The following is a 26,094-nucleotide window of genomic DNA, read 5'->3' as shown; positions in this document are numbered from 1 at the left end:
AGCATTATTTACAGTAGCCAAGACAGACACAACATAAGTGTCCATCAACAGATGAATGAATAAAAAAGTTGTGAGACATATATATATATATATATATATACATACATATATTTACACACACACACACACACACACACACACATATATATATGCATATATGCGCAAAAATAAGGAACTCCTACTCTTTGCTACAACATGGATGGATATTGAAGGCAGTTAACTAAGTGAAATAGGACAGAGAAAGACAAATACAGTATAATCCCACTTGCACATGGAATCTAAAAAAAAAAAAAAAAAAAACAAAAAACAAAAACCTTATAGAAAAATAGACCACACTTGTGGTTACTAGCAGTGGAGGGCAGGAAGGAAGGGAATTAGGGGAAGACAATCAAAAGGCACAAATTTCTACTTATAAGATAAATAAGTACCAGGGATGTAATATACCACATGATGACTAAGTTTAATATTAGTTAAATATGTACTTAAAAGAATAAGTATATGTCATTGAGAACAATGTCTCAACAACAATGAAATGAGAATATTATGTTGTTTAAAATATGTCACTTAGGGGCGCCTGGGTGGCGCAGTCGGTTAAGCGTCCGACTTCAGCCAGGTCACGATCTCGCGGTCCGTGAGTTCGAGCCCCGCGTCAGGCTCTGGGCTGATGGCTCGGAGCCTGTTTCCGATTCTGTGTCTCCCTCTCTCTCTGCCCCTCCCCCGTTCATGCTCTGTCTCTCTCTGTCCCAAAAATAAATAAAAAAAAAAAAGTTGAGAAAAAAAAAAAAATTAAAATATGTCACTTAAACAAAGTCTTCTATATGGAACAGCATTATCCGTGTCTTAATTTTTTTAAAAGTATTTCCTAATGTGAGATTAATAGGAAAAATGCTTGGGATTTTTAATATTAGATTTATATTAGTTTTCTAAGGTTGCCATAACAAATAAGCATAATGGGCAGCTTAAACAATAGAAATTTATTCTCTCACAGTTGTGAGGCGGGAAGTCTGAAATCAAGGGTTGGCAGGATTGGTACATTCTGGAGGTTATGAAGGAGAATCTGTTCCATACCTCTTTCCTCTTTTCTGATTGTTGCTGGGAATTCTAAGCTCTCCGTGGCTTGTCAGTGCTTCACTCTAATCTGCCACCATTATCATATGGTGTTCTCCCTGTGTGTTCTCTAATTATTCATGTGGCCTCCTTTTAAGGACACCAGTCATTTGATTTAGGGCCCATCCTAATCCAGTATGACCTCATTTTAACTATTTACATGTACAAGACTCTATCTCCAAACAAGGTCACATTCCAAAGTTCCTTTAAACATGAACTTTTTTTTGGGGGGGGAGGGGAGGTACTACTCAACCTAGTACACAGATAGAATTTAAAGGAAGTTATAAGCATAATTTAAGTATAAAATAGTTGTTTCATAAAATTAACTATTAGTTTCCTATGAGATGAATAATATAATTCAATAAGTTATTTGTTTTCTGAAAACATTTAATGTATTTATAAGCCAACTTGTACTCTTTTCACTTATGAGGGATATAGTCTCTGACTTATAGTATCATATGTTTAGAAAATAACATTTGAAACTATGTATATTCACTGTCTTTCTAAAAATCTGCTTATATTTCTGAGGTACACAAATATTCATGTCCAGATTTTGGCATTGCCTGTAGCAAACACTGAGATAGAAAGAGTTTGCATATATTACAAGAGTTTTTAAATGAGCTGCTATTATATGCCTACCATGTTATTGAAGAAATTCCTACCTCATTCCTAATCTCACATTAACAAGTACCTCTATATAGTTGTTAATATTTTACCCTTAGTGATATTGAGATTAGGGTGTATTACTGAAATATAAACTCCAGGAGTTACTAGAACAGGTTAAGCCTATCCTGTTTACTACTACATCCCTGGTATTTGGAGTATCACTAGCCCATATTGAGTTCAATAAATATTAACTTAATGAAAGAATGACTATTTTAGTAAGATAGCTCCTTATTCCTTAAATAAGCAAGTCTAAAATTTAGTGTTTTGTTCATCATTTATTAAGGAAATCCTCATTAAAGTTGATTATAAACATCCTAATTCTATTTATTTACTTATTTATTTACTTATTTATTATTTATTTATTTACTGTGTGCACATTTAGTTTTATTGTAACAAAGCAATGTGTACACTTTTAATGTTTAAAACTGAGCCTCCTTCCTTTCCAGTGAAACTAAATTTAAAAATAAACAGGAACAAAATTACAAGAGAATGTCAATTCCCAATAAGATCCTACAGGTTCTGCTGATCCTCCCATCGAGTGGCAGGGCTCAAGTCATCATTAGGAGAGAATGTTATTTTAAAAGTTCCATCTTCAGCTGCAAGGATGTCCATTAAACATCACAATTAAACATGCCAAAGGAGAAGCCATGCTGTCAAAATGCCCACTTAACCCACCCAAACATCTCAAACCCACCCTTTGCTGACCTTCTATAAACCCATTTTTTTCGTGTTTTTTTTTTTCAACAAGAGAAATCAGACAGATAGATACATGTTGGTAAGTGTTAACTGTCCATATTCACATAGAGACACAGTGTAATTTCTGAGCCCAATACACAAAGAAGGGGAGGAAAAAGCTAGAATTCTATGCCCTACTACACAGGGGCCTAGCACCCTCCAGCTTCCAGCAGAGCTAGGGGAGCAGAAGGTTTTTCTTTTTTCCCACAGAGCACGGCGGTGTTGATTCCATCAAGTTTTTGTTGAGACAGGAAGGCATTAAAATGAATTTGGAACAGAAAGGGGTAGAGATTCTTTTCCCACTGTATCCTGCTCAAGACATTTCCCCCCAAAATAAGTTGAGAACCATGGTATAAAGGGAGAGAAAAGAGACTTGAAAAACAGGGTGAATGAGCACAAGAGGAGGAGGGGAAAAAAAAAGACTGCAAGTTGCTCCCAGGAACTGGAGAAAATTAAAAAAGGAAGCTTGGAATCCATCAGTGTTCCATTAGTCATCTTCTCCTTCATCCTCTTCTCCTTCCTTCTCCTTCCTCCCCCTCATCATCATCTTCATCTTCAGCTTCATCCTCATCTCCTTCTTCATCAATATCTTCCAATCCTTCTTCTTCATCATCATCATCATCATCATCATCATCTTCTTCTTCTTCTTCTCCTTCCCCTTCATCATCCATATTGGGAACCAGGTAGTACTGTAACGGATTTGGCCAAATATCACCGTTGATGACCTCTCCTAACTCATCTGCACCCACATCAGAATGGTCAGTAAACCAGGTGAAGAAGCTCTCTGGTTCCTCACGCTGTCTCTTCCTGCTGGCCTTATTCTATGTTTGACTTGAACGTTTGTCAGATCCTTTCCAGATTTCCATTTGATTTCAGTGGACTTTAAAGATAAATCATCACTCTCATTCCTACGATATTCTTTGGAGAGAACTTTATTTTCGAAGTGAGGGTTTTCATCAAAATAAAAATCTATTCTGTAAGCTGATTTAACATCTTCAAATTCTGTCACTTCAACTCTTGTCAAATAATGCAGCGCCTCTTCATCCTCCTCCCAAGCAGTGAAAGCACTTGTGGATGGTTCACAAATGTCGTTACCCCAAAATTTGGGATCTGGGCGATCAATTCCGACCTCTTCTGAAAAAATGGTTGGCAGAGTTGGTTATATTTCTGTTCTACCTTCAAAATCTCCCCACTGGCTTGTTCGTTAAGTCGGTCTATTTCATTTTGTACTTCATCAATATGTTCAATTGCTTCTTTCTGTTCTTTTTCTCCTGTTGTCAAGTGCTGAGAGGTGGACGTCTCTTCTGGCTTGGGGGCAGCAGGCGGTCTCGGCTTCTTCGTTTGAGGTGGGGGCGAAGACTGGCGTTTGGGTACATGCCGTGAGGGAAGTCCACAAAACCCGGGCAGACGCCGTTCTGGAAGAAGCTCTGATTACTCTATTTTTATTTATTTTTAAAGCTTTTATTTTTTTAAGTTATCTCTGTACTCAGTGTGGTGCTCAAATTCACAACCCCAAAGATCAAGAGGCACATGCTGTACCTACTGAGCCATCCAGGCATCCCTAAACATCCTAATTTTAAACCTATAGTTTTTTGCTAATAAATATTTTTTTCTTTAGATGCCAAAGTGTTTTTTTAAGGATAGATGTATAGTTTTAATGGATACATCTAAATCAACTGGTGATATTTTCATTTTCAAGTAAATATGTTTTTTCCTAGTTTCAAGAACTCTTTTCTTATCAAAGCTGGTACAATCTCTGTTCCAGTATAATCAAGTCTTTAAAATACCAATCTGGGCTTTTCCTGAATTCTATGGCACATAAAAATAGAGGAAAAATCTAGAAATGTTTCTGGGGATATTTAAATACTCAAATGCCTTTATCTTTTTATTAAAAAGCATATAAATATTCAATAAGCAATCTCAAAAGAGTGGAATTAAAATATATCTAACGTTATAGGGCACTTGGGTGGCTCAGTCATTAAGTGTCGGACTTCAGCTCAGGCCATGATCTCACAGTTCATGAGTCTGAGCCCTGAGTAGGCCTCTGTGTTGACAGTGTAAAGCCTGGAGACTGCTTCAGATCCTTTTTTCTCTCTCTCTCTCTCAAAAATAAATAAACGTTACAAAAACATTTTAATGTATCCAATGTTAGATTGTTCTAACAAGAATTGTTAGAATTCTTGTTAAGAAGGATCTTAGAATTTAAACAATTAACTCCAAATTCACTGATACTCTTTGTGTAACAAAATATGTCTTTATAAATTAATACTTAGGAGAGAGGAGTACACAATTTTGTTTTATTATGCATAAGCAATGTTGAAAGTATGAATTATAATCTAACAGGAATTGATATCTCCAAAGTCTTTTTGTCAACCTACCATGAATAAATTTCATTAAGTGAGTATCATTGTGTGTTTGGTAGAGCATTGGGCCTTGAGATAATACTTAATGATTTATTTATAACTGAGATTTTCCTTAAGTTAAATTTTCATTAAGGAAGTGATATATTTTAATAAACTTAAATACAGTGTTTATTTACTAAGCACTGAAAGAAGAACAAAAAAATATGGATTTGTTTTGGTGAGATATTTACCTTAACAGAAATAACTTATATTTTCCAGATGGCAGAAAAATAAATCTGATGTATAAAATATTATTTATAAATCTATATATTCAAATATAAACAATGGTATCAAAATTATTAAAATGATAAATATATAGGTCTTTAAAATATTTAATATTTAATTTGTTAAACATATAGATTTAAAATTGCAAACTAAATTGTATAGGAGTAAACAATCTTAAGTATTAAATCAGTCATTTATTAACCACTGGTTGAAACTATAATTAGAAGCATTCTTATGTGTAATTTAGCTGTGTTTTGAGATAACACAGTACAACAACTAGATATCACTTTCATCAAAATATTTTTCAATTTTCTTTAGGAGAGAAAAAATAAATTATTGCTAATAGAAAATTAATACTGAGATTGATAATAGGTGAATTATGTAGCAGAAAAAAACATTTCAAATGACTTAATAAAATTGTTTCTTATCTGAAGTAACTGGAAACCTAGGCAATCAACCAATAGAGCTATCGAACACCTGTTTCTTTCATCTGTGCTGTTCTATTTTCCCTGTTATCCCAAGGCTGGTAACACACATGGTAGAGAGATGACTACCTGTGAAAGTGTTTTTGTTTTGCTGTGTTGTTTTTTCTTTTTGTATCTAATGGGAATGATGAAGAGAAATAAGAGAAAACATGTTCTCTAAAATAAACTCTAAATTCTTCCTTTCAAGTTTATGAGACCAAGTTCAGTCACATGACCATTTCTGGACTAATACCAGCTGCTAGAGGCAGGACATATATGGTTACTTTCGCGTTTCTTTTACTGCTGTTACTATGGCATACTTCTAAGTTTTTTACCGTCTCCCCTCCTTACAATGCATTTATTCCTTGAATCTATGTTTACATAGAATGTAACAGGGTTTTGCTTTCAAATCCAATCTGACAATCTCTACCTTTTAATAGCTGGTGTTAAAAATTGTACATTTAAGTGGTTATTGATACAGCTGGACTAAAATGCATCAATTTCCCATGTGTTTCCAATTTGTTTCTTATGTTTTTTTTCTTCTATTTTTCCTCTTTCATCTTTTTTCTTCTTTTTTTGTTTCCCATTTTATCAGTGCTGTTCACTCAAGCTATAATTGTTTTTTTTTCCTTTTTGTGGTTTATAGTTTATAAAATCCATACTTATCACAATTGTTTTTTATATCACTTCATGTATACTACATGAACTTTCCAAGAATGTACTTAAATTTTTCTCCCCATGGTATTTATGCTATTATTTGTCATACATTTTGGGACATAGGTACACTATGTTCCTTCAAAGAATTTTAAAGTTTTAGCACTTACATTTAGGACATTTAACCATTTAAAGTTTTTGTTTTGTTTTGTTTTGTTTGGTTTGGTTTTTTTTTTATGTGGTAGGAGGTAGGTATCCAAATTCATTTTTGTTGATGTCACTATCCAATCCTCCCAACACCATTTCCCTTATCAAATGACTTCCAACCCTTGTCAGTAATCAATTGACCATAATATATAAGCTTATTTCTGGACTCTCAATTCCATCCCATTGATCTATATGGTTATTTTTATTATTTATTGGGAAGTGTGGCTCTTCCAACTTTGTTCTTCTTTATCAAGATTATTTTAGGATGATTCTCTGCATTTCCATCTGAACTTTAGAATCAGCATGTCAATTTCTGAGAAAGGGTAGTTTTAATTTTTTATAGAATTGAAGAAAGTCTGTAGACAGATTTGGGGGGTATTACCATCTTAACAATATTAAAACTCCCAATCCAAGAACATGGATGTTTTCCCCACTTATTTATTATTTATCTTTTTAACAATGCTTTGTAGATTTCAATATACACTTGCAATTATTTTTGCAAATTAATATCTGGTATTTTGTTCCTTTAGATCTGTTATAAATGGGATTTTTTAAATTTAATTCTCAGATTTTTCATTACATCTCTAGAGAAATACAAATGATTTTTGGCTATTAATCTTGTATTCTTCAGCATTGCTGGGATCTTTTAATAGTTCTCATAAAGTCTTTATTCCCTTTATACTTTTAAGATTTTGTTTTTGACTTTCAATATTTTCACCGTGATGTCTATAGTTGTGAATCTGTTTAATTTAGTCTACTTGGAGTTAATTAAGCTTTTTGAATGTATAGATTAATATTATTCATCCTATTTGGGAAGTTTTTAGCCATTATTTCTTCAAATATTTTTCTGCTCCATTTTCTCTCCCTTCTCATTATGAGTATTCCACTTATGCTTATAATGGTGTGTTTAATGGTGTCGTATAATTCTCTGAGGCTTTGTTCAGTTTTCCTTATTCTTTTTTTTCTGTTCTTTTGACCACATAATCTCTAATTACTTCTTTTCAATTTTGCTGATTTTTTCTTCTGCCACTTCAAATCTACCATTCAGCTCCTCTAGTTTCATTTCAATAATTTTGTATTAACCTCTAGAATTTCCATTTGGCACCTTTTTTAAAATAATTCCCATGTCTTTATTGATATCCTGTATTTGATTCTTTCAGCATAGCTTCTTTAGTTTCTAACACATGGTTAAGGTGGTTGTTTTGAAGTGATTTTCCTTTACCTGATCTAGGTACACCTATCAATATTACATGCAATTCCATAACATCTCCAGCCTGCTTATATGGAAAGCCTGATTTATGACATTAAAAATCATGTTACATCCAGAAAATATCTCACATCCAGAAAATTTTCTTCAGTAGTTAAGATACTTCCTTTGAGAACATTTGCACAATGGTAGAAACTTTCTTTGAATCTGAAGTACAGGCTGATTTCTTCTTCTGCCCAATTCTGTGTCCTTCCCTTCCTTTGAAAGCGTTAATCCTCAGAGCATCTTCTAATAAATATCTTGCAGACCAATCTCTGCTCAAAGTCTGTTCCTGAGAAACACAACCTGCAAATATTTGTCTGTTGTATAAAATTTTCAAAAACATAAAGTTGTAGAGAAGAAAGTAAAAATAATCCATATAATTGACCACTCAGTTATTAAGTATACATTACATGTACCTTTAATAATTTTTCTGAGGTGCTTTTATAGTTACCTATACCACAAAAATATGATGGTACTATATATTTTGTTTTGTAACCTGCATTTTTATTTAACATATTGTGATTATCTCCTCGAACTTTAATTAATTTGAACTCCTACGAGCTGTTTCTGAAAATACTTCATTTACTTTATCAACATTAACACTGTGCATTACCAATAAAAATATTTACAATCTTGGCAAGAAAATAATATTTATTATTTTTATTACATTTTTAACATGCATGTTTTGATAGGTATACCCAAAAAGGAATACATCTTATTTCCAGAGTTTTCTTTATCATTTATATTGTCACTATTTCTTTCCCTTGTATAAAACTCTAGTAACGACTGAGCTGCATAAAAAGTTCAACTCATTACCTCATTCAATGTCCTATAAATATAGCCCACGTGATTCAGTAGATTCCCCTACTGAGAACATGACTGTGACATTAAAAGGCATGTTGGATATTTGGAGAAAATACCTTGTTGCAATATTAATTGGTATTGCATTTAACAAAATACAACATTCATTCTAATGAGAACTCTCCAATACATGGGCACATCCTCATCTCATAAAGGGAAGCTAGGGAAAAGCTACAGGGTTCTTTCTTTAATATCCTTCATTGTGAAGAAGTGAATAGTTTCCCTCCTAAATTCAGGAACAAAGAAGGAATAACTGCTCTCAACACTTTACTAACATTGTATTTATACTTCTGGGCAGTGCAGTAAATAAGAAAACATAAAGCACATCGATTTTGGAAACGAAGAAGTAAATTCTACTTGTTTGAAAATGGAATGATCATCTATGGAAAGAATTCTATGGAACATGTTAAAAACTATTAGAAATACTGTTACTAATTTTGCATGCAATGTAATATACAGTAACAATTGCATTTCTACATACTAACAAAAAAGTCAAAAATGAAAATAATACATTTTAAAAGAGTGTTAACATTTTAGAATAATTAAAGGTAAAAAATGACCAAAGTTGTAAAAAATGTATACAGTAAAATCTATAAATCAAATCTAAAGAAACTGAATACAGGAACCTAAACACATTGAGAGATAGGCAGCTTTAATGCAACAACATAGATAAAAGGTCAGTTCTGCCTAAATTGACTTATAGGTTTAGTGTAATCCCAGTCAGAATCCCAGTAGGCTTTGTAGATACTGACAAGCTGACTTATTACAAAGGTAAAGTCATCAAGAGAGTGAATACTGTGTTAAAAATGGACATATAGAGCAGTGGAACACAACATTAAATCAACCAACAGACCCATACATTATTTTTGACAAAGCTCAAAGGCAATTCTTTGGAGAAAAGTAACAGTTTCAGCAAATATATACAAACAAATTTTGATCCATACTTCTCCCTGTATAGAAGTCTTAACTCAAATTGGATCATAGATCTATGTGTAAAACTAAAAACGTAAAATTTTGAGAAAAATACATGGGAGAAAAATCTCTTGAGTTGGACAATATTTTTTAGACACCAAAAGTATGATCCATTAAATAAATAAATAAATAAATAAATAAATAATAAATATTAGATTTCATCAAAATTAAGCTTCAGGAAAAACACTAAGAAAATGAAAACAAGTTCAAGTCACACACTGGACAAGCTATAAGCCATTTAAATATGTACAAAAGATCTGAAGGCACACATAATGAAAGAAGATACATGGATTACAAACAAGCAAATAAAATATGTTCAACACCATTAGTCATTAGAAAAATACCATTTAAGGGGTTCCTGGGTGGCTCAGTCGGTTAAATGTCCAACTCTTGGTTTTAGCTCAGGTCAGGATCTCATGACTTCACGGGTTCATGGGTTTGAGCACCTGCTCTGACAGTGTGGAGCCTACTTGTGATTCTCTCTCTCCCTCTCTCTCTTCCCCTCCCCCACTCATGCTGTCTGTCTTTCAAAATAAATAAATAAACTTAAAATAAAAAGAAAAATACCATTTAAAATGACAATGAAATACCACTACGTACCTAGTGGAATGACTCTATAATAGAACCACTCCACTGCTAGGAAGAATGTAAAATGGCACAATATTTTGCAAACAGTTTGGGAGTTCCCCAAACTTTATAGGTACTAATCATTTTACCTCAAGGCATTTTACAAAATAAGTGAGAGCATATGTCCATAGAAAGATTTTTTACATGAAACAGCTTTATTTTTAATAATTTCAAATTGCTAACAACAGCCAAAATATCCATGAACAGGCGAATAGACAAGCAAGTGATGGTATATTCATACAATGGACTATTGCTCAGCAATAAAATGGAGTGGCCTATTAATATATTCAGCAGCATAAATGACTCTCCAAATAATTATGCTGAGTAAAATAGGCAGACAATAAGGAGTAGGTATTTTGTTCCATTTATATAAAATGTTATATATTTTATTCAAACTAATATTCAGTATTCAAATATTCAATAATATTCAAACTAATCAATATGAAGAGAAAGCAGGTCAATGGTTGTCTGGTGAAGGGTATGGGTTATAGAAGGATGAGAGGAAGAGATTAGAAAAGAGGACTTTTGGATGTAATAGTTATGTTCATGATCTTAATCGTGGTGATGGCTTCAAGGCACATATGTATATAAGAACTAATCAAATTGTGTAATTTAAACATTTACAGTGATTTTATAGCAATTATACTTCAAATTTTGCTTTAACTTTGTGTAATACAATCCATGAATTAAATGTTACCTATATTACTTATATACTATAGTTATTTAAAATATATAGGTTTTATATTACTATAGAATAAAGAAATTAATCTGTACAAATACAGAATTAACCATTAATTATCTCTCTTTAATAGCATAATGAACCAGTAGGAAAAAATTAAGACAATAGTGATAGACAGGAGTTAAAGCACTTGAAATAGAATGTCATTTGCAGAGAAACATGCATATCAAGCACTAATGTATATTACTGTGTGCTGATACATGAATGAAGCATTAGTGTATTTTAACTACATATGGTGTTGGGGGTCACCAATGAGGTCACCAATGGCCTTTATTAAAAATCAATATTTCATGCACCTGCGTGATATTCTGAGTATATATTAATAAGCCTAGAAAAGTGCCTGGCACAATGTAGACACTCAGTAAATATTTGTTGCAGAAGTACTGCTTGAAGCCTTTAAAAATCACCTTGAAATGTATTAATTCTTAAAATGTAATACTTTAATACCAATTAGAAGTAACATTTTTACATAGGTGAACTATTTAAAAGATGCATCTTGGGTTACCTATAATAGATTATTTCTTCCTTGTCTAAAAACATAAGATTTCTCATTCTCCCAACCAGAGCTTGTCTCATTAATTTTCCCTTGAGTCTGAGTAGTGTTTAGTGATGCTATCTTGACTACCTCCCTGGGTACCCTATTAGACTGCTTCATTGACCTCATGACTAAGAATTTCTTCATCTTATCTAGTTTAAGTATTCTCTCTTCATGTTTCGGACCATTACTTCTTGTCTTACCATCTTTAACTATCTTGAGTAATTCATCCCCTCGGGAATTTTAGCTACCCATAAATATAATAAAAAGAAAAAGCCATATCTCATTGGATGACAGTTTGTGAAAATTGAGACAACTCTATTCTAGTGATAGCAGTACTCTAGGGCATGCAGAGAGCACTGGTGAAGGAAAAAAAATATCCCTGGTGTGCTGACTTGAGGCAAGGTCACTAAATTTTATATGCATAGATCCCTGAAGCTACTCTTCATTTACCAAACAGATAATTTTTAATTTTTAATTAAACAATTTTTAATTATGGCTTTTATGATATCTATTTTCCCTTTGAACTATGCCCATATGTAGTGCTGCTTCTCTCTAAATGATGATTAAAAAAAGAAGAGAGGTTGAGGGATGTCAGAGTGAATTTTATTGTAAGTAACTAAATATTATCATTTTGTGGCAACTTCTTTATAGATCTTATTTTTGATTTTCAAAGGATTCTTTTTGTTTTGTTTTGTTTTGTTTTTTGTCGATCTTAGTAAATTCAAGTCCATATGATTTAAAATAATGACCCACTGGAAAAATATTTTGGCTTGGGAAGTAGAATTTAAGAAACAAAATAAAGGAGCAAAGGGAAAAGAGAGAGAGAGAGAGAGAGAGAGAGAGAGAGAGAGAGAGACAGAGGCAAATCAAGAAATGGATCTCAACTATTGAGAACAAACTAATGTTTACCACAGGGGAAGTAGGTCAGAGGATGGGTTAAATTGGTGATGGGGATTAAGGAGTGCACTTGTAATGAGCACCAGGTGTTGTATGGAAGGGTTGAATCACTATCTTGTACACCTGAAGCTAATATTATACTGCTTGCTAACTAGCTTGAATTTAGATAAAAACCTTTTTTAAAAAGTTTCAGTGGACTGTAAACTCTTTTGAAAATTTCCCAAATATGAAAGCTTAAAAATATACTATGTGTGCTGAAACCAACATACATATATTTCCTAGCATACATTATTTGTCCCTGGCAGAGTAGACTTTATCTAAACTATCTTGCTCATCAAGTTTCACTTCAAGTTTCTTTCCACATGGTATAAAGCAATCCAAACTATAGTGTCAGAAATTCTACACAATTTTGATCTGTTCCCTGCCTTTTAAGACCCACTTTCAAATCTCCCAGCACAGGTCCTCATTCTATAAACACTTTTCTCTAATTTCTTGTTACATATTTATTTAGTTAGTTTTTATAAATCATGACATTTAAAATATATTTGTGGGAGAGAGAGAAAGCACAGCGGTAAAGGGGCGAAGAGAGAGGGAGACAGGATCCCAAGTGGGCTCCATGCTAACAGCAGACAGCCAATGCAGGGCTGGAACTCACCAAATGCGAGATCATGACTTGAGCCAAAGTTGTATGCTAACCCGACTGAGCCACCCAGATGCCCCTCTGATCTCTTCTTTCTGAGACTCTTTTAAGATCATCGAAACAATATTTGTCATTAATACAGTAAGTCCACTACACTTAGTTTTGCTTGATTACCAGGTTTTTCTTTTTTTATTATTTAAAAAAAAATTTTAACATTTATTTATTTTTTTGAGAGAGAGACAGAATGTGAGCAGGAGATGGGCAGAGAGAGAGCGGGGAGACACAGAATCTGAAGCAGGCTCCAGGCTCTGAGCTTTCAGCACAGAGCCTGACACGGGGCTCAAACCCATGGACCACAAATTCATGACCTGAGCCAAAGTCAGTGGCTTAACCAACTGAGCCACCCAGGTTCCCCCTTTACCAGGTTTTTCTCATGGCCATGTAAAGTGTTGACAGGTGACATTTACATACCACACATTCATCTAATAATCACTCTGATTTTTAGATATTGAAACAATGTAAAATACTTTATGACAGTTTGAACAGAAGATTACACACTTTCACTGGTAATAGTTTTTTCATGTTCATGATACAATTTTGTGTCCTGTTGTAGGTTGAGTTATGTCCCCACCAAAGATATGTCTAAATCCTAATCATTGGTACCTGTGAATGTGACCTCACCTATAAATAGGAACTTTGTAGATATAATCAAGTTAAGATAAAATTACACTGCAACAGAATGGGTTCTCATTTAATAACTGGTATCTGCATGAGAAGATATTCTGCCTCAAGACTGACGTATGAACTCCTACATGAGTTTCTGGTCTGTCAACATACCCTAAAGATCTAGCACTTACCAATTGCTACAATCACAAAGGCCTGTCGCTTAAAGTCTCTTCATGGATGGATGGACAAATGAATGGATGGATGAATGGATGGATGGATGGATGGAGATAAATGATACAGAACTATATATAGACATAAATAAATATATAGCTATAGACACAGGGACAAATATAGATAGATATATAGATACAGATATATTGATACAGATATAATCTCCTATTTGTTCTGTTTCTCTGGAGAACCTTAATACATATTTTGTCACTGGGAAGTGGAATACTACTCGAACAGATACTTCAAAATGTGTAATTGGATTTGGAATTGGGTAATTGGTAGAAGCTGGTAGAGTTTTGAGGCACATTACAGAAAAAGTATAGCTTGCCTTAAAAGGATTGCTGGTAAAAATATGGACATTAAAATAGATTCTGGTGAAGAATCAAAAAGTGAGGAGAGCTATAGAGAAGCTTTTATCTTAAAGAATATATATGTATGTATGTGTGTATATTTATATTATATATAAAATAAAGAACAGAATGGTGCTAGAAATATTAAAGATGTTTCTTGTGAGTCTCAGATGAAAACAAAGGACAGGTAATGGGCACTGAAGGAATAGGGATCCTTTTGATAAATTTGCAGAAGCTGGCAGAATTGTGCTCTACTGTTCAATAAAATTGAACATTTACCTTAGGAGATTTCCAAATAAAGTGTGAAAAGTGCCACCTGGTTTGTCTTTGAGGCTCCTTAGGGCTTCCAGAAGGAAATAGCAACCCCAACAATGTCATGATTTTGAATTTATAGCATCCAAAATTGAAAGAGTAAATTACCATTCCCCTTTTGTGGTAATTTGTTACAACAGCCCTAGGAAGTTAATACATGGTCCATATAGTAAGTTTTAGAGATAGTCTCCTTGTAAATCATGAATCTTAAAGGAAGAGTTAGAAGGGAGAGATGACATAGAGTAGAGCATGGGTATAGTCCATTGAAAGAAAAAAATGATAAATTAGACTTTATTAAAATGAACAACTTCTGCTCTGTAAAAGTACACTGTTAAAAATATCGACAAGTCATATACTTGGAGAAAAATACTGTACTTGCTAAACACATATCTGATAAAGAACTTGTGTCCAAAATATACAGAGGACTCAATAGTAAGAAAATAAATACATCAATTAATAAATAAGCAAGAGATCCTGACACCTAACTGAAGAATATATGCAGGTGGCAAATAAATATCTGAAACACCTCAACATATGTTATTTGACAATCGCAAATCAAACAATGAGGCATCAATACACACGTTAGAATGGCTAAAAGTTTTTTGTTTTTTTTTTTTTTAATGTACAAACTCTACTAAATGTTGGTGGGGATGTAAAGCAACAGGGAACTTTCTTTTTTTTTTTTTAATTTTTTTTAACGTTTATTTATTTTTGAGACAGAGAGAGACAGAGCATGAACGGGGGAGGGTCAGAGAGAGAGAGGGAGACACAGAATCTGAAACAGGCTCCGGGCTCTGAGCTGTCAGCACAGAGCCCAACGCGGGACTCGAACTCACGGACCGTGAGATCATGACCTGAGCCGAAGTCGGCCGCCTAGCCAACTGAGCCACCCAGGCGCCCGGGAACTTTCATTAATAACTGTTGAGAATGCTAAATTGTTTAGCCATGTTAAAGGGCAGTTCATAGTTTCTTACAAAGCTACGCATAGCTTTTTCAGCAATTGTGCTCAAGGTATTTCTCTAAATTAATGAAAATGCACACACACACACACACACACACACACACCCCAGACATTATTTCATAGTTGCCCCAAACTGGAAGCGGCCAAGTTTTCCTTCCATTGATTAATGGGAGACAAAAATTTGGGTACATCTCAACAATAGAATACTTCTCAGCACTAAAAAATAAGTGAGTCTCAAGCCACAAAACACATGGAGAAAAGTTACATGCAAACATTAAATGAAAGAAGTCAGTCTGAAAAGACTATTTCTGAATGATTCAAACTACATTAGAAAAGGCAAATGCTATGTAGAAAGTATAAAAACCCAGTATTTTCCAGGGATATCAGGGGACAGGAGATGGGGTAAATAGATGGAGTACTGGAGGTTTTAGAGCAGTGAAAATACTGTTTGATACTGTAATATGAATACATAACATTACACATATGTTAGAGCTCAGAACTTTATAACACAAAGAATGAACCTTGACAAAAATTATGAATTTTAGTTAACACTAATGAATCAATACTGGTCCATTAATTATAATGAATAATGCCACATGTTAATAGTAGGGGAAATTGCAGGAGAGAGGGGAGAGCCTATGGGAACTATACACTCAATTTTTCTATAAATCTAAAATTCATCTAAAATATTGATTACTTTAGGGTTGGAGCTTGGGAAGATGGTGGAGTAGGAGGGCCCCGAGCTCACTTATATATCATGCATATCTAAGTCAATAAACTGGAGAATGATTCAAAGAGTGATAGAACAAACTCTACCACTAAATATAGAGTAGAAGTGTCAGGTTCTGGTGAACAGGGGACACCGCACTGTAGTGCACTCCAGGACCTCTTCGTCATAAAGCCACTACATTCAAGAGTAAAAAACACAGCTGTCACAGAAACAGACACAGAGAGGCAGAGAAAATGAGGAGTCAGACAAATCTGTCCCAAATGAAAGAACAGGATAGGACCAGAGCCAGAGATCTAAGCAAAATGTTATAAGTAACATGCCTGGTTGAGAATTTAAAGCAATGATCCTAAGGATACTCATTGCACTTGAGAAAAGAGTAGAAGACATGAATGAGGCACAACACAGATATAAGGAATAACAGCAGAGATAAAGGGCTCAATAAATGAAACATGCTTGATAAAATGAACAGCAGGGTGGAAGAAGTACATGGATACATTAGTGACATAGAAGACAGAGTAATGGAGAGTAGTCAAGCTGAACAAGACAGAGAGAGAGAGAGAGAAAAGAGTTATACAAAATGAAAATAGACCTAGGGAACTCAGTGACTCCATCAAACATAATAACATTTCTATTACAGGAATCCCAGAAGAAGGAGAGAGAGAAAAGAGGGCAGAAAATTTATCTGAAGAAATAACAGCTGAAAACTTCCCTATTGTGGGGAAAGACACAGATTTCAAATACAGGAGGCATAGAGAACTCCCATCAAAATCAACAAAAGCAGATCCACACCAGGATATATTATAATACTGGAAAAATATAGTGATAAAAAAGTCTTAAAAGCAGAAAGACAAAAGTCAGTAACTTACAAGGGAAAATCTATAAGGCTAGCAAATTTTTCAACAAACACTTTGCAAGCCGGAAGGGGGTGGCATGATATACTCTAAGTGCTGAATGGGAAAATTCTGCAACCAAGAATACTCTATACACCAAAGCTATCATTCAGAATAAGAAAGATAAAGAGTTTCCAGACAAACAAAAACTAGGAGTTCATGACCACTGAATCAGCCTAGTATGATATACTAAAGAGGACTCTTTGAGTGGAAAGGAGAGACCAAAGGTGACAGTTTAGAAGTAGGAAAAACAAAAGTAGTCAAATGAGTATTCCTGTAAAAAAATCAGCTAAGGAAATTACAAAAAAAAAGATATAAAATATGATAACATATACCTAAAACATGGGGAGAAGAGGAGAAAACAATGGGTTCACATTTAAAAGACAATCAATATATATAGACTCCTATTTGCAGAAGAGGTTATATACCAACATGATGGTAACCATATATCAGAAACCACTGTAAATAGGCAAAGAATAAAAACAAATAAATCCAAATATATCACTAAAAAAGCAAGAAAAACATAAAAGGGAGAAAGAGAAGAATGATATCAGAGGAAATCTTCAGTAACAACCACAAAACAAGTAATACAATGGCAATAAAAACCTATCTATTAATAATTACTTTGAATGTAAATGGACTAAATGCTCTGATCAATAGACATAGGTGACAGAATAGATTCAAAAAAATCTATATGCTGCCTATAAGATCCTCTTTTTATACCTACAAACACCTGCAGATTGAAAATGAGAGGATGGAGAAACATCTTTCAGGTAAATGGACGTAAAAGAAAACCAGAGGAGCAATACTTATATTGGAAAAATACACTTTAAAACAAAAACTGTAACAAGAGACAAAGAAAGACAATATATAGTAATAAGGAGATAATCCAACAGGAAGATATAATAATTGTAAATATTTATTGGCACAAGAACAGACACTCAGATCAATGGAACAGAGTAGAGAACCCAGAAATGGACCCACAAATGTATGGCCAACTAATCTTTGACAAAGCAGGAAAGAATATCCAATGGAATAAAGACAGTCTCTTTGGCAAGTGGTGCTGGGAAAACTGGACAGTGACATGCAGAAAAATGAACCTGGACCACTTTCTAACACCATACACAAAAATAAACTCAAAATGGATGAAAGAACTCAATATAAGACAGAAAGCCATCAAAATCCTCAAGGAGAAAGCAGGCAAAAACCTCTTTGATCTTGCCCGCAGCAACTTCTTACTCAACATGTTTCCAGAGACAAGGGAAACCAAAGCAAAAATGTACTTGGAACTTATCAAAATAAAAAGCTTCTGCACAGCAAAGGAAACAATCAGCAAAACTAAAAGGCAACCGACAGAATGGGAGAAGATATTTGCAAATGACATATTAGATAAAGGGTTAGTATCTAAAATCTATAAAGAACTTATCAAACTCAACATCCAAAAAACAAATAATCCAGGGGAGAAATGGGCAAAAGACATGAATAGACACTTCTCCAAGGAAGATATTCAGATGGCCAACTGACACATGAAAAAATGCTCAACATCACTCATCATCAGGGAAATACAAATCAAAACCACAATGAGATATCACCTTACACCTGTCAGAATGGCTAACATTAACAACTCAGGCAACAACAGATGTTGGCTAGGATGTGGAGAAAGAAGATCTCGTTTGCATTGTTTGTGGTAATGCAAGCTGGTGCAGCCACTCTGGAAAACAGTATGGAGGTTCTTCAAAAAAGTAAAAATAGAACCACCCTATGACCCAGCAGTTGCACTACTAGGCATTTACCCATGGGATACAGGTGTGCTGTTTCGAAGGGACACATGCACCCCCATGTTTATAGCAGAACTATCAACAATAGCCAAAGTATGGAAAGAGCCCAAATGTCCATCAATGGATGAATGGATAAAGAAGATGTGGTATACATATATACAATGGAGTATTACTTGGCAATCAAAAAGAATGAAATCTTGCCATTTGCAACTACGTGCATGGAACTGGAGGGTATTATGCTAAGTGAAATTAGTTAGTCAGAGAAAGACAAAAATCACGTGACTTCACTCATATGAGTACTTTAAGAGACAAAACAGATGAACATAAGGGAAGGGAAACAAAAATAATATAAAAACAGGGAGGGGGACAAAACAGAAGAGACTCATAAATATGGAGAACAAACTGAGGGTTATGGGAGGGGTTGTGGGAGGGGGGATGGGCTAAATTGGTAAGGAGCATTAAGGAATCTACTCCTGAAATCATTGTTTCACTATATGCTAACTCATTTGCATGTAAATTTTTAAAAATGAAAAATAAAATTAAAATAATAATAATAATAATTGTAATATTTATGCACCCAACATAGAAGCACTAAAACTAATAAAATTGTTCATAACAAACATAAATGAACTAACTGAAAGTAATACAATAATAATAGGGGACTTAACACCCACTCACATCAATGGATACATTATCTAAACAGAAAATAAACAAGGAAACAATGGCTTTGAATGACACACTGGAACAGATTGATTTAACAGGTATATGCAGAATATTCCACCCTAAAAGAGCAGAATGCACATTTATTTCAAGTGCACATGGAACATTCTCCAGAATAGATCATGTATTAGGCCACAAAATAGGTCTCAACAAATTCAAGATGGTCAAAATCATACCATGTGTATTTTTTACCACAATGCTAAGAAACTAGAAGTCATCAACAACAACAGCAACAACAACAACAAATCTTGAAACTAGAAGTCACACACACACACACACACACACACACACACACACACCTGGAAATACCACACATACAGAGGGGCTAAATAACATGTTAACAAACAGTGGATCAGTCATCCAGGAAATAAAAGAAGAAACAAAAGCATACATGGAAACAAATGAAAACACAATGGTCAAAACCTCTGGGATGCAACAAAAGTGGTTCTAAGAGGTAGGTTTATATCAACACAAGTCTACCTCAAAAAGCAAGAAAAATCTCAAATAAACCACCTAACTTTACACCTACAGGAGCTAGAATAAGAACAACAAACAAAACCTTAAAAACTAGTATAAAGAAGGAAATAATAAAGATTAGAGCAAAAATAAAAGATATAGAAAATTTTTAAAAAGAATAAAACAGATCAATGAAACCAGGAACAGCTTCTCTGACAAATATCAATTAAACTGATAAGCCTCAAGAAAAAAAGAGAAAGGACTCAAATAAAATCACAGTGAGAGAGCAGAAATAACAACCAACCTCACAGAAATACAAATAATCATAAAAGAATATTATGAAAAACTGTATGCCAATAAATTTTACAACTTGGAAGAAATGGATAAATTCCTAGAAACATATAAATTAACAAAACTGAAACAGGAATAAATAGAAAATTTGAACACACTGATAGCCAGCACAGAAATTAAATCAGTAATCAAAAAGTCCAGGAGCAGATGGTTTGACAGGGAAACTCTACCAAAGATGTAAAGAAGAGTTAGTACCTATTCTTCTCAAACTGTTACAAAAATAGAAATGTAAGGAAAACTTCCAAATTCATTCTGAGGCCAGCATTACCCTGATACCAAAACCAGATAAGGAGAGAACAAAAGGCCAAGATCCCTGAAGGATATGGATGCAAAAATTCTCAACAAACTACTAGCAAACCAAATCCAACAATACATTTAAAAAATCATTCACCATGATCAAGTGGGTTATATTCCTATGTAGCAAGGAAGGTCAACATTCACAAATCAATCAACATGATACATCATATAAATAAGAAAGAATAAGAACCATATGATCATTTCAACAGACACAGGAAAAGTATTTGAAAAACTACAACATCCATTCATGATGCAAACGCAAAGCAAAGTAGTTTTAGAGGGAATATACCTGAACATAATAAAGGCAGTACATGAAAAGTAAATAAATAAAACACAGCTAACATCATTCGTAATGGGGAAAAACAGAGTATTTCCCCTAAGGTCAGGAATAAGACAAGGATGTCCACTCTGACCCCTTTTTTTCAACATGGCCCTTGAAGTCCTAGCCACAGCATGATGGCAAAAAGAAATAGAAGGAATCCAAATCAATAAGGAAGAAGTATAACTTTCACTATTTGCAGGTGACATGGTACTATATATAGAAAACCTGAAAGACTCCACCAAAACAGCCAGAACTGATAACTTCAGTAAAGTCACAGGATACAAAATCAATCTACAGAAATCTACTGTATTTCTATACACCAATAATAAATAAGTAGAAAAAAATAAACAATCCCCTGCACAACTGCACACAAAAGAGTAAGATACCTAGGAATAAACCCAACCAAAGAGGTGAAAGAACTACACTCTGGAAACCATAAAGCAGTAATGAAAGAAACTGAAGACTACACAAAGAAATGGAAAGACATTCCATGCTCATGGGTTGGAAGAAGAAATATTGTTAAAATGTCTATATTACCCAAAGCAATCTATAATTTTATTGCAGTCCCTATCAAAGTATCACCAGAATTTTTTACAGAACTAGAACAAATAATCCTAAAAACTGTATGGAACCACAAGAGACCCCAAGTACCCAAATCAATTTTGAAAAATAAAAGTTGGAGACAGTTACATTACAAAGCTATAGTAATCAAAAAAGTATAATACTGAAAAAAAAATAGACATAGATCAGTGAAATAGGAAGGAAAACCCAGAAATAAGCCCACAACTATATGGTCAATTAATCTTCAACAAAGCAGGAAAAAAGATCGAATGGGAGAGAGACAGTTTTTTTGACAAATGATGTTGGGAAAACTAGACAACAACATGCAAAAAATGAAACTGGACCACATTTACACCATACACAAAAATAAAGTAAGAATGGATGAAAGACCTAAATGTGAGACCTGTACCATAAAAATTCTAGATGAGAGAACAGGCAATAGTGTTTCTGATATCAGCTGTAGCAACTTGTTTCTAGATATGTCTCCTGAGACAAGGGAAATGGAAGCAAAAATTAGCTATTGGGATTCCATCAAAATAAAATCTGTAGAGTGAAGGAAACAAGCCACAAAACTAAAAGGCAACCTACAGAATGGTAGAAGATATTTTCAAATGACATGTCTAATAAAGGGTTAGTGTCCAACATATATAAAGAACTTATCAAACTCAACACCCTAAAACAAATAATCCAATTAAAAAATGGGCAGAGGACAGAAAAAGACATTTTTCCAAAGACATGCAGATGGCCAACAGACACATGAAAATGTAGTCACTATCACTTATCATCAGGGAAATACAAATGAAAACTACAATGAGATATCACCTCACACCTATCAGAATGGTTAAAATAAAAAACACAAGAAACAACACGTCTTGGCAAGGATGTGGAGAAAAAGGAATCCTCTTGTACTGTTTGTGGGAATAGTAGCCACTATGATGTAGTGGCAGATGTAGCCACTCTGGAAAACATGGAGGTTCCTCAAAAAAAAGTTGTAAATGTAAGTACCTTATGACCCAGCAATCCTACTACTGGGTATTTACCCAATGAATACAAAAACACTAATCAAAGAGATACATGGACTGCTATGTTTTATAGCAGCATTATTTACAATAGCCAAGATATGGAGCAGCCCAAGTGTCCATCAACTGATGAATGGATAAAGATGTGTGTGTGTGTGTGTGTGTGTGTGTGTGTGTGTGTGTGTGTGTATCTACAAAGGAATATTATTCAGCCATAAAAAATAATGAAATCCTGTCATTTACAATGACATGGATGGAGCTAGAGAGTATTATGCTAAGCAAAATAAGTCAGTCTGAGAAAGACAAATGGCATACAGTTTCACTCATATATGGAATTTAAGAAACAAAACAAATTAACAAATGGAAAAATAAGAAAGAGAGAGACAAATCAAGAAATAGATTCTTAATTATAGAGAACAATCTGATAGTCACCAGAGAGGAGGGGGATAAGGGGAGGGGCTAAATAGGTAATGGCAATTAAACAGTACATTTGTCCTGACGAGAACAGGGTGATATATCGAAGTACTGAATCACTATGTTGTACAACTGAAAGTAATATAATACTTTATGATATCTAACTGGAATTAAAATAAAAACTAAACTAAACTAAAATGTAAAATATTTATTAATTTAAAAAAATCCCTAAATGCTTACATAGAATGACAGAATTATAGTGACTCAGTTTCTATCCCTTGTTTTTATAATCACTTTATTTTGAATTTCCCACTTACACACACACACACACACACACACACACACACACACATACACACACACACAAATCTAGGTCTGGGAATAGGGGTCAGGGAGGATTACATAACTGATTCCTCAGAGTAATTCTTTACGTAGAATACAATGTTTACCAAAAGATAAGTAATACAGCTGTATTTGTTTGAAATATACATGCACAAACCAATATATATATAATAGACATGTATATATATAATATTTATATATGTATAAAAGATATATATATATATATATATATATATACGCATACATAAAACTCAGAGATAAGTACAGCATTTGTTTTAATTAGACCTTAGAACACAAATGATTTTGGCTTTTTTGTGAATGAGTATTTTATTACTGAAAATGTTTAGAATGGCTGGTGGTAATAAAAAGCAGACGTACTTTTAATTGGGTTTTTATTGTTTTCAAATTCTCTACAGACAATACTACAACCCCTTCCCTTTGTTTTCCACTACTTTAGTTGAATCTCTCTAATAGCTGCAAATTGTTCTTAGACTGACCAAAAAAGTAAATAAACAAATGAAGGAAAACATCAATTTCATCACTTTTAAATAATCTCTTAAGAAAGTCAAAGGAATTTCAACTAAGATTTTCCTCTTTCACGTAGCTTTCCACTTTTAGGAACTGATTGGCTAGGAGCTAGAACTAATTGATAGATTTAGCAGTGTAAATTTCATTGCTAGAGGCAGCTCTCGGGGAATATGCGACTGTGTAAATAGAGTACTTGATTAAGTTGTAGAGCCCCAGGGAGCAGCCTGGACTCTGGTTATGTAAATATAACAGATGGCTAAGCAAATGCTCTGCTGTACTAAGACTAGGTTTATTGTAGTAATCTATGTTTATATACAAGATTTAAGAGGCAGGCTATGCAACTTTTTGAGACCAAACCAGTATCGTTCTGTCATGAAAATTATTTTAGAATGGGTTGTAATTTTTTCAAGTTAACATCCTCTAGATAAAATTACACTGTTTAACTGTTCCCAATCATTTTGTTATGCTTTTTGTGTTTTAAAAAGTGTTATTTCGTGAAGAATAGTGTAAAATAATGGCTCAGACCCAATTTGTTGAGAGTTATGCCACTTAATCAATTACAGAATTGATAAACAATTTCCATTGATAAAGAAGTTTGTGAATGAATACTCTTTGAAACTCAGCCACTATTTGTCAACCAGAGCACTGTGCACTGGTTACCAGTCCCAGGGAAGATTACAAACCCTTCTGTCCACTGCACAGGTATCGGAGTGGCCAAGGAAAACACAATGCAGTCAAGAACTGGATGGAACAAAGTTTCACTCACATAAGAAAGAAAAAGAGTAAGATCATTTCCAAGGGTGTGAGTCAATCTCTCATGATTAGCCCCCATATGGAGTCTGGAATCTAAGGGTGTGTCTGTGGGCCAGTGATTTACATGCAGAATAAAGGAATATTTTATGAGCTTGCAACAGGGAAAGATCTTTGCACACAAGGTAAGAAGAAGCCTGGCAATGACTGTAAGAGCTCTTTATCTCTTGGTAAGGAAGTGACTCAGGCCCAAGACATATTCATACACAGTCAAATGGGGGTCAAAAGACTGCACAACTGCTTTTCTCAATGCTATGTGTGCTCTTATTTAACCTTACCCTCAATGTTCAAGTTAGGTGCAGATATTTCCCACTTGAACTGAGGAAAGCGAAGATAGGAAAAAATGATTTTAAAAAATCATTGGGGGAATTCTGTACACTAAATAGACAACAGAAGAATAAGGATGTACTGGAGGAGCCATGATAAAGACTAGAGATTGGTGTACACATAAATGCTCCCATTTAAAAGACTTCAAAGTTCAGGGACTCCTGGATGTTTCAGTTGGTTGAGCATCTGGCTCTTGATTTCAGCTCAGGTCATGATCCCAGTGTTGTGAGATCAAGCCCCATGTCAGGTGCTACACTCAGCACGGAGCCTGCTTGGGATTTTCTCTCCCTTTCAGTCCCTCTCATGCCTTTTCTCTATCTAAAATAAAAATACATACATACACACATACATAAATAAAAGATTTTAAAATTCAGAAAGTGATCCCTCTCTTTTTCTATCTTTCACTGGACTGAGAAAAGAAAAACAACTAGGAATGAAATGTCATATAAATGTGTTTTTGGTATGACTTACTTGTCATCGTGAATTCAGAATTAGAGGATCACACAGGAAAAATACCTTGCAAGAGGTTTGGAAACAACCTGAATTATATGTAGATGAAGAGAGTATAAATACCATCCAATAGGGGTGCCTGGGTGGCTCAGTCAGTTGAGCGTCTGACTTCGGCTCAGGTCATGATCTGGCAGTCCAGGAGTTAGAGCCCCACGTTGGGCCCTGTGCTGACAGATTGGAGCCTGGAGCCTGCTTCTGATTCTGTGTCTCCCTCTCTCTCTCTCTGGCCCTCCCCCACTCATGCTCTGTCTCTCTCGCTCTCAAAAATGAGTAAAATGTTAAAAAAAAATTAAGTACCATCCAATAAACAGAATGGAATTCTTAAAACATACCCTAAAACTCAGGCTTTTATTTACTACAGCTTGTAGATGTCAATCACTGCTTAAGCTGGTAATCTTTATTTGAAGCAGTACTATCCTGGAAAACGAATTATGTGTCTTAATGTCATTCATTCTAACATATATATTAAGCACTTACTATACGTAGTCAATGTTTCCAGGCCACTTGAATCTTAGAGTCTAATGTAGTATCCTGCT

General features: G+C 34.2%; 1 pseudogene; it reads right to left on the bottom strand.

Annotated features, from left to right (window-relative positions):
- Positions 1 to 2,995: 2,995 nt before the first annotated feature.
- On the bottom strand, positions 2,996 to 25,526 carry LOC131508044 (protein SET-like; annotated as a pseudogene).
- Positions 25,527 to 26,094: the final 568 nt, after the last annotated feature.

Source organism: Neofelis nebulosa, chromosome 3 (genome assembly GCF_028018385.1).
Source record: "Neofelis nebulosa isolate mNeoNeb1 chromosome 3, mNeoNeb1.pri, whole genome shotgun sequence".
NCBI lineage: Eukaryota > Metazoa > Chordata > Mammalia > Carnivora > Felidae > Neofelis > Neofelis nebulosa.
The sequence above is the reverse complement of the archived record's forward strand: the minus strand, read 5'-3'. Positions and strand labels throughout refer to the sequence as shown.